Source organism: Octopus sinensis, linkage group LG4 (assembly GCF_006345805.1).
Source record: "Octopus sinensis linkage group LG4, ASM634580v1, whole genome shotgun sequence".
Taxonomy (NCBI): Eukaryota; Metazoa; Mollusca; class Cephalopoda; order Octopoda; family Octopodidae; genus Octopus; species Octopus sinensis.
The window spans coordinates 25,546,493-25,560,440 of record NC_043000.1 but is presented as its reverse complement, the minus strand read 5'-3'; the positions used below and the strand labels follow the sequence as shown (position 1 = coordinate 25,560,440).

Sequence of the window (13,948 nt, the reverse complement as noted above, 5' to 3'; positions counted from 1 at the left end):
AGTGAGCTTGAATGTGAAACTTTGTGTATATGCACAGCAGGGTTCAAGGTCAATCTGTACTAAGAGGCTTCATTCTGTGTGCTTTAGTTTCGTTTCTATAGCAACAGTCCGGATACTTATTGATCAAATTACACACATATGTCAGCAGTTCAACTCATGCCAGCATGGACAACGGATGTTAATGGATAGTGATGAGATAGATAGATAGATAGGTAGATAGACAGATAGATAGATAGACAGACAGATAGATAGATTGACTGAGAGAGAGAGACAGACAGACTGACTGACTGACAGACAGATAGATAGATTGACTGTGAGAGAGAGAGAGAGAGAGAGAGAGAGAGAGAGAGAGAGAGAGAGACAGACAGATAGATCGCTAAAAAAAATCATCTACATATGGTATTTTCCTTTTCATGAAAAGATGTAGAACACAAGCTTTAAAAAAAGAAACAGGAATCTTTTATAAACCATAATAATAGAATGTGGCGCAGAGGGACAACAAAGGAACAAAATAAAAACAAGAAAAATCAACAACACAAGTGGACATATAGGAAACTCTTCACTTAAGGACCAAAAAGTTTACAGAATGTCCAGGGGAATATTCAGCGAAGGGAGGTTACTCTCAAATAGTTTACAAGAGTTATTTTGATTGTCTCCCCTTAGTTCGCGGTCAGCAGACAATTATTTGTTTTCCTACGTAGCATTAGGTCTAAGAATCCGGGAAAGGCAGCGTCTTTAACTGTTACAATTCCTTCCACATGATGTATTTGATGTTCAGCTTGAATTTCTGTGACTGAAGACAGAGCCATGGCAGGGTACGGGTGGGCTGTAGTTTCGAGAGGGAGTCAGCTTGAAGAGGTTGATGAAGGCTGCAGTTCACTGGACCGGAAAATTAAAAGCTATACGTGGGAGGCGAGAACTGCATAACAGTGGGAACCTGGCTACAGAATCTTGTAGAAGGCGAAAAAAACCCCCAAAAAACAGAAAGATTAGGTGCAGGTGTGGAACCACATGGTTCCAGGTTCAGTCCTACTGCATAGCACCTTGGGCAAGTGTCTTCTACTATAGAATTGCACTAACCAAAGCCTTGTGAGTGGATTTGGTAGACGGAAACTGAAAGAAGCCTGCCGTATATAATAATAATTATAATAATGAAATTATTGTATATAGTGCTCAGGTGCACCACAACTTGTCAAAAAGTGCATATAAAGCATATGTGCATTGTACAAATGTCTGGGAAGTGAACAGTGTATGAGTCAGATACATGCTTGCGTGTTTATGGAGGGGAGAAAATCAGGTGTAGTGTTGGCGAATCTCAGGAAGTATGCAAGTTTTGAAGGATGCAGTGTTCCGACAACTAACAACTGATGCCGGTAGTTTGTTCCATGCTTCAGCAACTCTTAGCAGGAAAAAATGTTTCCAAAAGTCATGGGAGCTGTGCTGGTTTCTGACTTTGTAAACATGTCCACGGGTGTTAGACAGGTGGGATTTGAAAAGGTGCTCAGAGTTATTGTTTGTAAGATGGTTAATAATTTTATGGGTGTCTGCCAAGTCAGCTGCCAGACGTCGGAGTTTCAATGTATCCATGCCCAGAGAAGTAAGGCGTTCAGAATATGGCAGATGCCTGATGGAGGGTATTCTCTTGTATATATGTATGTGTGTGTCTTCATGTCTGTGTTTGTCCTCCCATCATCACATGACAACTGGCATTGGGGTTTATGTCACTATAACTTAGCAATGCAGCAAGTACCAGGCTTTTAAAAAAGTAAGTTCTGGGAGCCAATACATTCAACTAAAAAAATTCATCCAGGTGGTGCCACAGCATGGCCACAGTTAAATGACTGCAACAAGTAAAAGAAAAAAAAATACATACATACACAGACATGCACATAAACATACATACACAGACATATAGATACATATACATGCCACGCACAAAAAATTCAGCAGAATGGTCAGATTTTCAAAGAGGTCATATTGTAGGGTAATCTGAAGCTGGTCTTAGCCAGCGAAAAATTGCCAAAAATCTTCAAATTCCTCTTGCTACTGTTAATAGATTTACAGAGATGCACTTGCATAGCAAGTGATTTGAACTGAGATCATATGCTGAAACGAAAACAATTGCAGCATGGAAGGTGTTTGTAAGCCATTTAAGAAACACACAAAAGCCGTTCGATTCACTTCAACATTTAAGTTTAATTTGTCAAAATATTTTCGTCGCTTTAAGACCGCGACCTGTTTACTGACAAAAATCCGTACTGCATCTGAATCGAACGGCTTTTGTGTGTTTCTTAAATGGCTTACAAACACCTTCCATGCTGCAACTGTTAATAGAATTATAGTGCAATTCAAAGGCCAAGGAAAAGACTCGACAGATTCTCATTCTGGCCGACCTGGGCTCTCAGAAAGGAAGCTTCACTGTTTGAAGAGAATTGTGGAAAATGAACCCTGTTCGAAGGCTTCTGACATTAGAAGAAAGCTATAAGTTAGTCCAAGAATGTGTGTTATATATCTGCATAAGCTTGGGTATTATGGACGAGCAGCTAGAAGAAAACCTCTCCTTCAGCCAATTAATATCATGAAAAGAAAGAAATGGGCTAAGGAGATGTCAGAAAAAAACAGTTCATTTTGGTATAGAATGATTTTCTCAGATGAATCCAGATTTGCTTTATTTTCAGACAGTGGACGTGTTTGGGTCTGGAGGCTTCCCTATCAAGAATTTTATTTGAATTGACTCCAATCAATTGTGAAACATGGCATATCTCTGTAATGATATGGGGAGCTGTCACCAACAATGGTCGTTCTGAGTTGATCAAATGTGTTGGAACCATAAACTCTGAAAAATACATTGAAAAACTTAAGCAAGGACTACTTCCGATATATTCACACGATAACATAATGAAAAATGAGTTTTAAATTATGGAAGATGGGGCTCCATGCCACACAGCAAAAAGGAATTAACAATGGCTGACAGAAAATGGGATCAAAAAGCTTCCTTGGCTGAGCCAATCTCCTGACATGAACCCAATTGAAAATCTTTGGAGTATACTAGACAGAGCTATATGAAGAATTTGACAGAAACCTAGATCTAAAGATGAATTGTTTTGATTGTTGCATGAAAATTGGGCAGAAATTCCACAAGAGACAATCACAAAGTTCATCAGTTCAAAGCCAAAAAGAGTTTCTGAATTAAAAACTGCAAAGGGAATGTCAACTAAATACTAAAATATGTGGTCCTAGCTGTCGATTACATTTCATTTGTTCGTTTGCATATTAAGTAAAAGATTTTGAAAATTAAAGATGTCTATTTACTTCCTACATGTCTGTGTATATGTATAGCTCTGTGTGTATGCATAAAACCTGTTCATTCTATCATCATCATCATCCTCATTTAGCATCTGCTTTCCATGCTAGCATAGGTTGAATGGTTTAACTGGGGTTTAACTTGAGTGTAGTGGGTGCTTTTAACGTGCCAGACGGGGCTGGCAAACGGCCACGGTCAGATGGTGCTTTTTACGTGCCACCGGCACGGAGGCCAGTTCTTCCAGTCCTTCCAAGCCTGTTTCTTTTGTCTAATAGCCCTGTCAACAATATTGTTCCACCACCACGTTATTTTGGGTCTTGAGGGGACTTTGCACCAACCACAGATCTGGTCAGTGGCTCTCAGCAGGTTGTCTCTTAGAGACCTCCAGTTGTCTTCTACCCCATGTGAAGCTATAACCCTTTCTATTTCGTCAAAGTATTATAATTTTTTGTATGGATTCTGTAGATATTAATGGATTTTCACATGCATTTCCAGTAAAAGAATTTCTGCTGTATGACAGCATATGATAGCTGATACCAGTGGAAGAGTTTTGTAAAGCACGTTATAAGGTTATTATCCAAATGATATTACATAATTTAAATGCATATTGAAAGAAAGGCTGTCTGACCAATATAATCTGTCACATAATAGCACAGAATTCTCAATAAATAATAAACAGTAAGTTAGGCTATTTAGAGCAGTGACATTAAACTACATGGTGTAAAAATGGAAGAGATTTAGACAACTCAGACAAATCACAACACGCATGCGCGCGAACACACACACACACACGTGTGTGTGTATGTATATATAACTGCAGTGTGTTTTATCGCTATGGTTAAAGTGATACATCATGGATTATATAATAAACTAATTTTGATGTCATTCATCACTCTTTTTATCTCTGTTTTATATTTTTTCTCTTTTCTTTTTTTTTTCTTTTTTTTCTTCATAGAATCAGCTTGAAACATAAAAAACAAAAAAAACTTTTCACAAAACAGAATCCAAGAACAGACTGTTGGTAAGACTAATCACCATCATCATCATCATCATCATCATCATAATCACCATCATCACTGCTGCTGCCACCACCATTGCCACTGTCATTTGTAATTATTCTCCTGAAGAGAGCAAGTAACCACACACACACACACACAAACACATATACACATGCACACACACATACACAAACACACACACATGCACACACACATGCATACACACACTTGCACACAAACATGCATACACTTGCACACACACACACACACACACACAGATACATATATTTCTTTTATCCTTTACTTTTTTACTTGTTTCAGTCATTTGACTGTGGCTATGCTGGAGCACCACCTTTAGTCGAACAAATCGACCACAGGACTTATTCTTTGTAAGCCTAATACTCATTCTATCGATCTCTATTGCTGAACCACTAAGTTACGGGGACGCAAACACACCAACATTGGTTGTCAAGCGATGGTGGGGGGACAAACACAGACACACAAACATATACATATACATACATATATATATATACATCATCATCATCATCATCGTTTAGCGTCCGTTGTCCATGCTAGCATGGGTATATATATATATATATGATGGGCTTCTTTCAGTTTCCATCTACCAAACCCACTCATAATGCTTTGGTCAGCCTAAGGCTTGTAGTAGAAGACATTCGCTCAAGGTGCTATGCAGTGGGGCTGAACCTGGAACCATGTGGTTGGTAAGCAAGCTACTTACTACACAGCCTCTCCCGCACCTGTATGTATATATATTTACTGTAATTATATCAGCAGACAATGCATATTGCTCTCTTAGAGTGGAAATGGAATACGGGTTAAGGTATGCCTCTGTGGTTATGAAAACTTTTGTCTAGGTATTTGGTTTGGGGTTCAATCCTACTGCCTGGCATTTAGAATGAACTTCTTCCATTACAGCTTTAAATCAACCAGAGTTATGTGAGTGAAATGTACTGGATGGAAACCCGTGGACATGTTTACAAAGTCAGAAAACAGCACAGCTCCCATGACTTTCAGAAACATTTTTTCACGCTAAGAGTTGCTGAAGTATGGAACAAACTGCCGGCATCAGTTGTTAGTTGTCGGAGCACTGCATCCTTCAAAACTTCCGTGCTTCCTGAGATTCGCTAACACTACACCTGATTTTCTCCCCTCCATAAACACGCAAGCATGTAACTGACTCATACACTGTTCGCTTTCCAGACATTTGTACATTACTGCATATACTTTATATGCACTTTTTGACATGTTGTTGTGCACCTGAGCACTGTATACAATTTCATTATTATTATTACATGGAAGCCTATGAGAGGGCTCTTTCTGTTTTGGTGTTGTTGATTTAATCCTTTGACTAATTTTGCATAAGCACCTGGCATCTCAACAGAAATATGGTAACAAAAGGGTCAACAAATGATTAATTTAACCCTTTCGATACCAACCTGACTGAAACTACTTCTGGCTCTGTAATACAAATGTCTTGTTTTCATAAGTTTTGAATTTTGAATTAAAATCTCCCACCAAACCTTAGTCACAATTTATATTGCTAACACTAGCTTAATGATAACTAAGTTATTTTACTAAATTCTTTGTTATATTTAAAATTAATTGAAAGAAACACAGAGCATCTCAACAGAAATATGGTAAGGGAAGACTTAAACATCAGCTCTATGGAGCTTAATGACCTGGAAACAACAAGCTGTATTTCTTTATTAAATCTCATTACAAGATCCTTTATACATCAACATCGGCATGGTGATATGTTGCCATTTTGTCTGTTAATTATTTCTTAATTAACGATAACACATCATGTGACAAATGAAACAAAAGCATTCTCACTTGCAAAGGATAACACCAAGGTAATGACTACCTGCGGATTTTCTTCTTTTATCTTTCTACAAAATAAATTAATGTGAATGCTGGAGATATTGTTGCTAGGATACAGAGATTGCTGTTGCTTCTGCTGCTGCTCTTAAGGTTTTTATGGTTGTTCCCAGTCAATTAGGCAGATCTATCTTTGTTCTATGATCAAAAGCATTCCATCTATGCCCATCCCAACTTTTATTTTTTAAGCCCTGTGTGGTACAAGGCTGTGTCATTAAGAAGACTGCTTCCCAACCATGTGGTCTTAGGTTCAATTCCAGTATGTGGTACAACAGCCTCAGGTTGACCAAAGCCTTTTGAATGGAAGATTGGTGTATGCAAATATGCATGTATGTATGCATGTTATGTATGTGTGTGCCCGTGTGTGTGTGTATCTGCATGCGTGTATTTTTGTCTAGACATCACGTGATGGTTGAAAATAAGCACCATTGTCACACAAGTGAGGTTGTTGGTTTCCATTCTTCTGTGGAAAACACGTCCGACCGTGGGAAAAAAAAAATTACCTTGCTTGGAACAGGTGAGAATTGGTGACAGGAAGAGCATCTCACCATAGAAATCTGCTGCAACAAATTCTGTCTGGCCCATGCTAGCAGGGAGATGTGAACAGATGATGATGATGAGGAGGAGGAGGATAATAAGTGCCTAAGACTACCTCATCCGATGTAGTTTTAGATAATTATTTATAAGATAATAGCATGTGATTTAAAGGTAATTTAGTTGCTATTTCTAGAAGGCCCAACTGCACAGAGATTACTGACACAAGCAGCAAGGAGCCCGTTGTTTTATGTTCTAAATAAAGCATATTGTTCTTTATTATCTCCGCCTTAGCAAAGGTGGAGCTGCGTTTGTTTGTTTGTTTGCTTGTCCGTGGACAAGATATCCCAAGAACTGCTGGATGGATTTCGATGAAATTTTAAGGGATGTTTGGCCTTGATGATGACGACGACGATGATGATGATGATGTTGATGACGACAATGATGATGATGATGATGACGATGATGACGACGACGACGACAATGATGATGACGATGATGATGACGACGACGACGACGATGATGATAATGATGATGACGATGATGACAATGACGATAATGATTATGATGATGACAATGATGATGATGATAATGATGATGATGATAACAGTGATGATGCTGATGATGAAGATGATGATTATGATGAAAGGTTTAAAGCCTAAAGAATAAGACCAAACTCTTTGATGCTGAAAACACATATTCAGAGTGTCTAAAAATTGAAAACGTAAGGAAGCAGGAATAAAAAAAAAAAAGATCACGCAGACATTCCTATGTCAGTTTCTTTTCATAAAAAAAGGAAATACTGTGAAGCTACTATTTGTCCAACTGAAACCTGTAATTAATTATATTCTGTCATCAGTCAATAAAATACAAAATAAAAATAAAATAGATAATTACTTTCAAACGACTATTTTAAAATCTGTGTTATGACTAATGAGTCCTTGATATTGATGCATTGCCCTCCTTATAAGCATCTGTTATCAATGAAGAGCCTGTTGCTTTGTTATTGATGATGTCTATTGATAAAAATCTATATGGTCAATGTCGGCTTTTACTGCTGACAATTAATCATTCATGTTGTATGTCAACGGCTTTCTGATCTTTAGTAAAGCCACTTGTTGTGTTCTGCCTTCTTTCTAGAATAGTTTTGAAAATATTAAACTAGTCTGCTGGGAGCATGTTGTTATAATCTGTTGTTACCATCTGTTGCAGTCTTATGGGTAAGTCAGGTTGACAGACGAATAGAAGACGTCCTGTGAGATGTGACTGGGAATAATAGGGTGTCTGATACAGGCGCCCTGCCTGTAACCATCATCAATTAACTGATGATTAAGCTGGCAATGAGGATGATGATGGTAGTGGTGGTGGTGGTGGTGATGGTGGAAGTAGTGGTGGCAGCTGTGGTAGTGGCGGTGGTGGTAGTGGCAGTGGCGGTGCTGTTGGCAGTGGTGGTAGTTGTGGTGGTTGTGGTGGTAATGGTGGCGGCTGTGGTGGTGGTGATGGTATTGGCAGAAACGTTAGCGTGCCAGGCAAAATGCTTAGCGGTATTTCGTCTGTCGAAATGTATGGCGTCGAGCTGGCAGAAACGTTAGCACGCCGGGCGAAATGCATAGCCGTATTTTGTCTGTCATTACGTTCTGAGTTCAAATTCCGCCGAGGTCGACTTTGCCTTTCATCCTTTCGGGGTCGATTAAATAAGTACTACCCCTTGTGGGTAGTAAAGAAATAGGTATTTCGTCTGTCGTTACGTTCTGGGTTCAAATTCTGCCGAGGTCAATTTTGCCTTTCATCCTTTCGGGGTCGATAAATTAAGTACCAGTTACGCACTGGGGTTGATGTAATCGACTTAATCCATTTGTCTGTCCTTGTTTGTCCCCTCTGTGTTTAGCCCCTTGTAGGTATTGGCAGCAATGGTGGTGGTTGTGGCGGTGGTGGCAGCAGTGTTGGTGGTGGCAACAACAGCAGTGGTGGTGACGTTGGTGTTGGTGGTGGTGGCAGCGGCGATGGCAGTGGTTATGATGGTTGTGATGATGATGGTGGTGGTGGATGAAAATGATCCATCATCACATTCTGTGGCATAGCCAGAATGATTGACCAATCTCCCTCTCAAACAAACCCTCTGATTTCTCTTGACTTCTATTTCTATACCTCTTCTCCCCCAGCAACTCCTGTTCGACTTGAAAATGACCCAATCCTTACACTTTTTTTTTACAGTATAATCATCATCATTATCATCATCATTTAACATCTGTTTTCCATACTGGTACAGTTGAACAATTTCACAGGATCTAGCAAGGCCAGGAACCATACCAGGCTCCAGTTATGTTTTGGCATTATTTCTACAAGATGCCCTCCTTTCCTAACACCAGCCACTGTACAGAGTGTACTGCATGCTTTTTACGTAGTACCATCACCAGTGCTTTTCATGTGGTATCATCACCTGTACTTTTTATGTGGCACCATCACCATGCTTTTTATATCGCACCATCACCAGTGCTTTTAGTGTGGCACCATTTCCAGTGCTTTTTACATGGCACCATCACTAGTGCCTTTTATGTGGCACCATCACCAGCACATACACTTTTATTATTGCTGCTTCTACTGTGACTGTATTTGGAAGCAACAGAGCCAGCACCCACACAATCACTTCCACCCTCATACACACACTCGCTGAAAAGTTCCTGGCTTTAATGGTATCGCGAAACGCCTGGTTGGAAGCCCAAACTTTTGAGCTTTTTTTTACCAGGCTTGAAGGACCACTGCAATAAGTGTGTGAATCTGAGAGGGGAATATGTTGAATAAAATCATAATTAACTGATCCTTCTGTATTTTCTTTTACCCAAAGCCAGGAACTTTTCAGCACCCACTTGTATAGAGAAATGGGTGGCTTGCAGAGAAATGGGTGGCCCCTTGCAGAGAAATGGGTGGATAAGGTGATAAATGTAACCGGAGTGTTTGATAGTGTACTTAAGCTCAGGTAAATTTTGCAGAATAGTACTGCGACAATTATCTCTGCCTACGTCTTCCAAGCGGATCTACCAATTGAACAAAAGGACTGCTTTTATGATATTCTTCTGCAAGCTACCTCAAGAATGAGTGACAATAATCTCCTCTTTGTGGCTAGGGATTTCAATGGGCATGTCAGGTAGCAGTATGGTATCTTCCATGGTATACATGGGGGCCATGGAATTGGTTCTGAAATGAAGAGGGGACAAGGCTGCTGGAGTTCTATGATACAAATAACCTATTGATCCGCAACACCAACTTCAGGAAGCCAGCCAGCCACCTGATGACCTACCAATCAGGTGACAACACTAATCAGATCGATTGCATTCTCACCAGACAGTGAGATACATGGTTACTCCTAAACACAAAGCCCTTCCCTGGTGAAGAATGTACCCCCCAGCATAGACTGGTCATTAGCGACTTTAGAGTTCAGGCCAGAAGGATGCCAAGAAGCAGACCAATCTGGGAAAGAAGGATTTGGAAGCTTAAGGACCCTATATATGGTCAGAGATTTAGGGACATCCTAATTAAGGAATTTGATGAGAGGGAAGAGGAACTACAGACTTGTAGCATAGAGGGCAACTGGGAATTCCTGTGTATCAGTTTGCTGAGGGCCATGACCAAATCTGCAGTTGTTGCAAAGTCCCATCCAGACGTATGGTGATGTGGTTGTGGACTGATGCTGTAGACAAGACCATTTGAACAAAGAAACCGGTCTGGAAGGCCTGGAAGTGTGGGGGTAGCAGGTATATGTATCAGATAACCAGAAGGGAAGCTAGGGGACAGGTATATCTAACCAGGGTTGACGTCTGCCTATGCTCAGTGACATGAGGTTCAAAGATTTGAACTGTTTCAGATTGTATGTCTGCATGGATGATAGTGCACTTAAAGTAATGATTCTGCGAAGAAAGAGGCTTGGAGATGCCATTATGAAAGACTGTTGAATGTGGAGAATGAATGGGAGGAGGAGAGTCTGCCAAATGTGGACCCAACTGAGGGACCAGCTATCTGAATTGACAGTAGCTTAGTAGATAAAGCAATTAATCCCCTGGGCCATCAGGTATTTCTGCTGAGATGCTTAAAATTTCAGGCAAAGTAGGATATAGCCTAGTCACCCGTGCAGTTAATCAGGTTGTAGATGAGGGAGTCATACCCAATGATTGGTGTAGCAGCATCATAGTCAACTGTTACAAAGGTAAAGGTGGTGCCTTTGACAGAAATAACTACAGAGGTATCAAACTGTTGGACCAGGTGATGAAAGTCACAGAAAGGGTCTTAGCTCAATTAATTAGGAATAAAATTAGCATAGATGAGATGCAGGTGCAGATTTGAGCCAGGCAGGAGCATGACTGATGCTATATTCCTAGTTAGGCAACTGCAGGAGAAATATCTAGCCAAAAATAAACCCCCATACCTAGCTTTTGTCGACTTAGAGAATGACTTTGACAGAGTCCCCTGCTCCTTTATCTGGTGGTCAATGCAGAAGCTAGGGATAGATGAGTGGTTGGTGAGAACAGTACAAGCCATGTACAGGGATGCTGTCAGTAAGGTTAAGGTTAGATTTCAGACAAGAGAGTCAACTTCAAATGCAGACGGAATCTTGCCGCTTTATTCTGTGGTGGTTGCTTTTTGCTGGTCTCAGTTTCCATATTTTTTTCATATTTATTGTTTTCTACTCTAAGCACAAGGCCCAAACTTTTGGTGGATTGGGGTCAGTCGATTAGATCAACCCCAGTATGCAACTGGTACTTAATTTATTGAGCCTGAAAGGATGAAAGGTAAAGTCAGCCCTGGCAGAATTTGAACTCAGAACATAAAGACAGACGAAATACCTCTAAGCATTTCGCCCAGCATGCTAACATTTCAGCCAGCTCACTGCCTTTTTTGGAGAGGAGGACAAGTCGATTAGATTAACCCCAGTACGCAACTGGTACCTAATTTATTGACCCCGAAAGGATGAAAGATAAAGTTAATCTTGGTGGAATCTGAACTCAGAACGTAAAGACAGACGAAATACCTCTTAGCATTTCGCCCAGCATGCTAACGTTTCTGCCAGCTCGCAATCTTCATATTTATTGCCTTATTTTTCATATTCATTGCCTTATTGCTGGTGACAGCAGCAGCAGTGGTGACGGTAGTAGTGGTGGTGGTGGTATACCAGTAACTGTAACAGTTGGTCAACTCATTGTTTATCTGGCAAAGGCAGTGTTGTTATTGTTGTTGTTATTCTTGCTGTTGTTGCTGCAGTTGCTGTTGCTGTTGAGTGAAGCAGTCTTCATCCCAGTGGGAGAAATCCGAAACGTGGTCCTTTGCTATTTGTAAGACCTGCAGAAGAGAAAGCAGGTCAACTCCCGACACCGAGAGCATGGACGGATGGATGAATGCACATCCAGGCTCAGTGGTTGCGTAGGAAGTCGGGTACAAGAAACAGGAAGAAAGAATGAGAGAAAGTTGTGGCGAAAGAGTACAACAGGGGTCACCACCACCCCCTGCTGGAGCCTCGTGGAGCTTTAGGTGTTTTCGCTCAATAAACACACACAACGCCCGGTCTGGGAATTGAAACTGCGATCCTCCGACTGCGAGTCCGCAGACCTAACCATTGGGCCATTGCGCCTCCTGCTGTTGTTGCTGGATCGAGGGACTTCCTGTAAATATAGGCCTATAATTCGCTTGCTAGCAACTCCACACCTACACCCTACAACACGCTGAGGCTGGGGATAAGCAAGGCTGTTGAATATCAATAGTTGCATGTATTTACGCATGCACTCACACTTTCTCAATCCATTCACACGCATGCACGCACACGCAGATACACACGTATGTGTTATTGTCTCCTTGGCATGGCATTGCATGATTGTAAATGAGTGTCACTGTCATGCAAGCAGTAGGTTTCTGTAGAAGCATGTCTGGTCTTGAGGAAATGTTGCCTTCACTTGGAAACAGGTCGGCAGAAAGGGCATCCAGCCATTGAAAGTTCAGCTCAACAAATTCTGACTCATGTAAACATGGGAAAGGTGGACATTACAATGACGATGATGATGCTGATGGTAGAGGTGGTGGTGATGATGAGGATGATGATGATGATGGTGGTAGTGGTTGTGGTGGTGATGATGATGGTGGTGGTGGTGGTGGTGGTGGTGATGATGATGATGATGATGGTGGTGGTGGTAGTGGTGGTGGTGGTGTTGGTGGTGGTGATGATGATGATGATGGTGGTGGTGGTAGTGGTGGTGGTGGTGTTGGTGGTGGTGGTGGTGGTGGTGATGATGATGATGATGATGATGATGATGATGCTGGTGGTAGTGGTGGTCGTGGCGAGCTGGCAGAAACGTTAGCGTGCCGGGCGAAATGCTTCGCGGCATTTCGTCAGCCGTTACGTTCTGAGTTCAAATTCCCCCGAGGTCGACTTTGCCTTTCATCCTTTCGGGGTCGATTAAATAAGTACCAGTTATGCACTGGGGTCGATATAATCGACTTAATCTGTTTGTCTTTCCTTGTTTGTCCTCTCTGTATTTAGCCCCTTGTGGGTAGTAAAGAAATAGGTGGTGGTGGTGTTGGTGGTGGTGGTGGTGATGATGATGATGATGATTGTGGTGGTGGCGGCAGCGGCAGTGGTGGTGGTGTTGGTGATGGTGGTGGTGGTGATGATGATGCTGTGGTGGTAGTGGTGGTGATGATGATATTGATCCTAACACTTGACCGAGAAAACAAACAACTGACTGATTGTTTAATCAACACACGAAACAAACTATTGGACTGTTAGTTGTTAAAATAAAGAAGTGGTTGTGTGTGAGTGTGTGTTAGGATGTTGCACTCACAATTGCTAGATCGCGTGTTCAATTCCCGGACTTAGTTGTACATTGTGTTTCTGAGCAAAACACTTTCTTTCACACTGTTCCAGACTACCCAGCTATAAACAGGTAACCCTCTGACTGACCACCCTTCTGATCAGGGTGGGGAATGTTGACCTGCTTGCTTAGCCAATGGGGAGACATCATTCAAAAGCTAAAATGATTACATTGATATATATATATATATATATATATATATTATTTATATTATATATTTACATGTATATTATATATCATCATCGTTTAGCGTCCGCTTTCCATGCTAGCATGGGTTGGACGGGTCAACTGGGGTCTGTGAAGCTGGAAGGCTTCGTCAGGCCCAGTCAGATCTGGCAGTGTTTCTACGGCTG

The 13,948-nt window shown here is 41.1% G+C and overlaps 1 long non-coding RNA gene across 1 annotated transcript in view; it reads right to left on the bottom strand.

Moving 5' to 3' along the window:
- Positions 1-2,495: 2,495 nt before the first annotated feature.
- Positions 2,496-13,948, bottom strand: part of LOC118762905 — a 27,528-nt gene continuing 16,075 nt past the window's right edge. The window contains exon 3 of the long non-coding RNA XR_004998656.1: positions 2,496-2,836. This is a non-coding gene — a long non-coding RNA (uncharacterized LOC118762905). The remainder of the gene's footprint in view (positions 2,837-13,948) is intronic.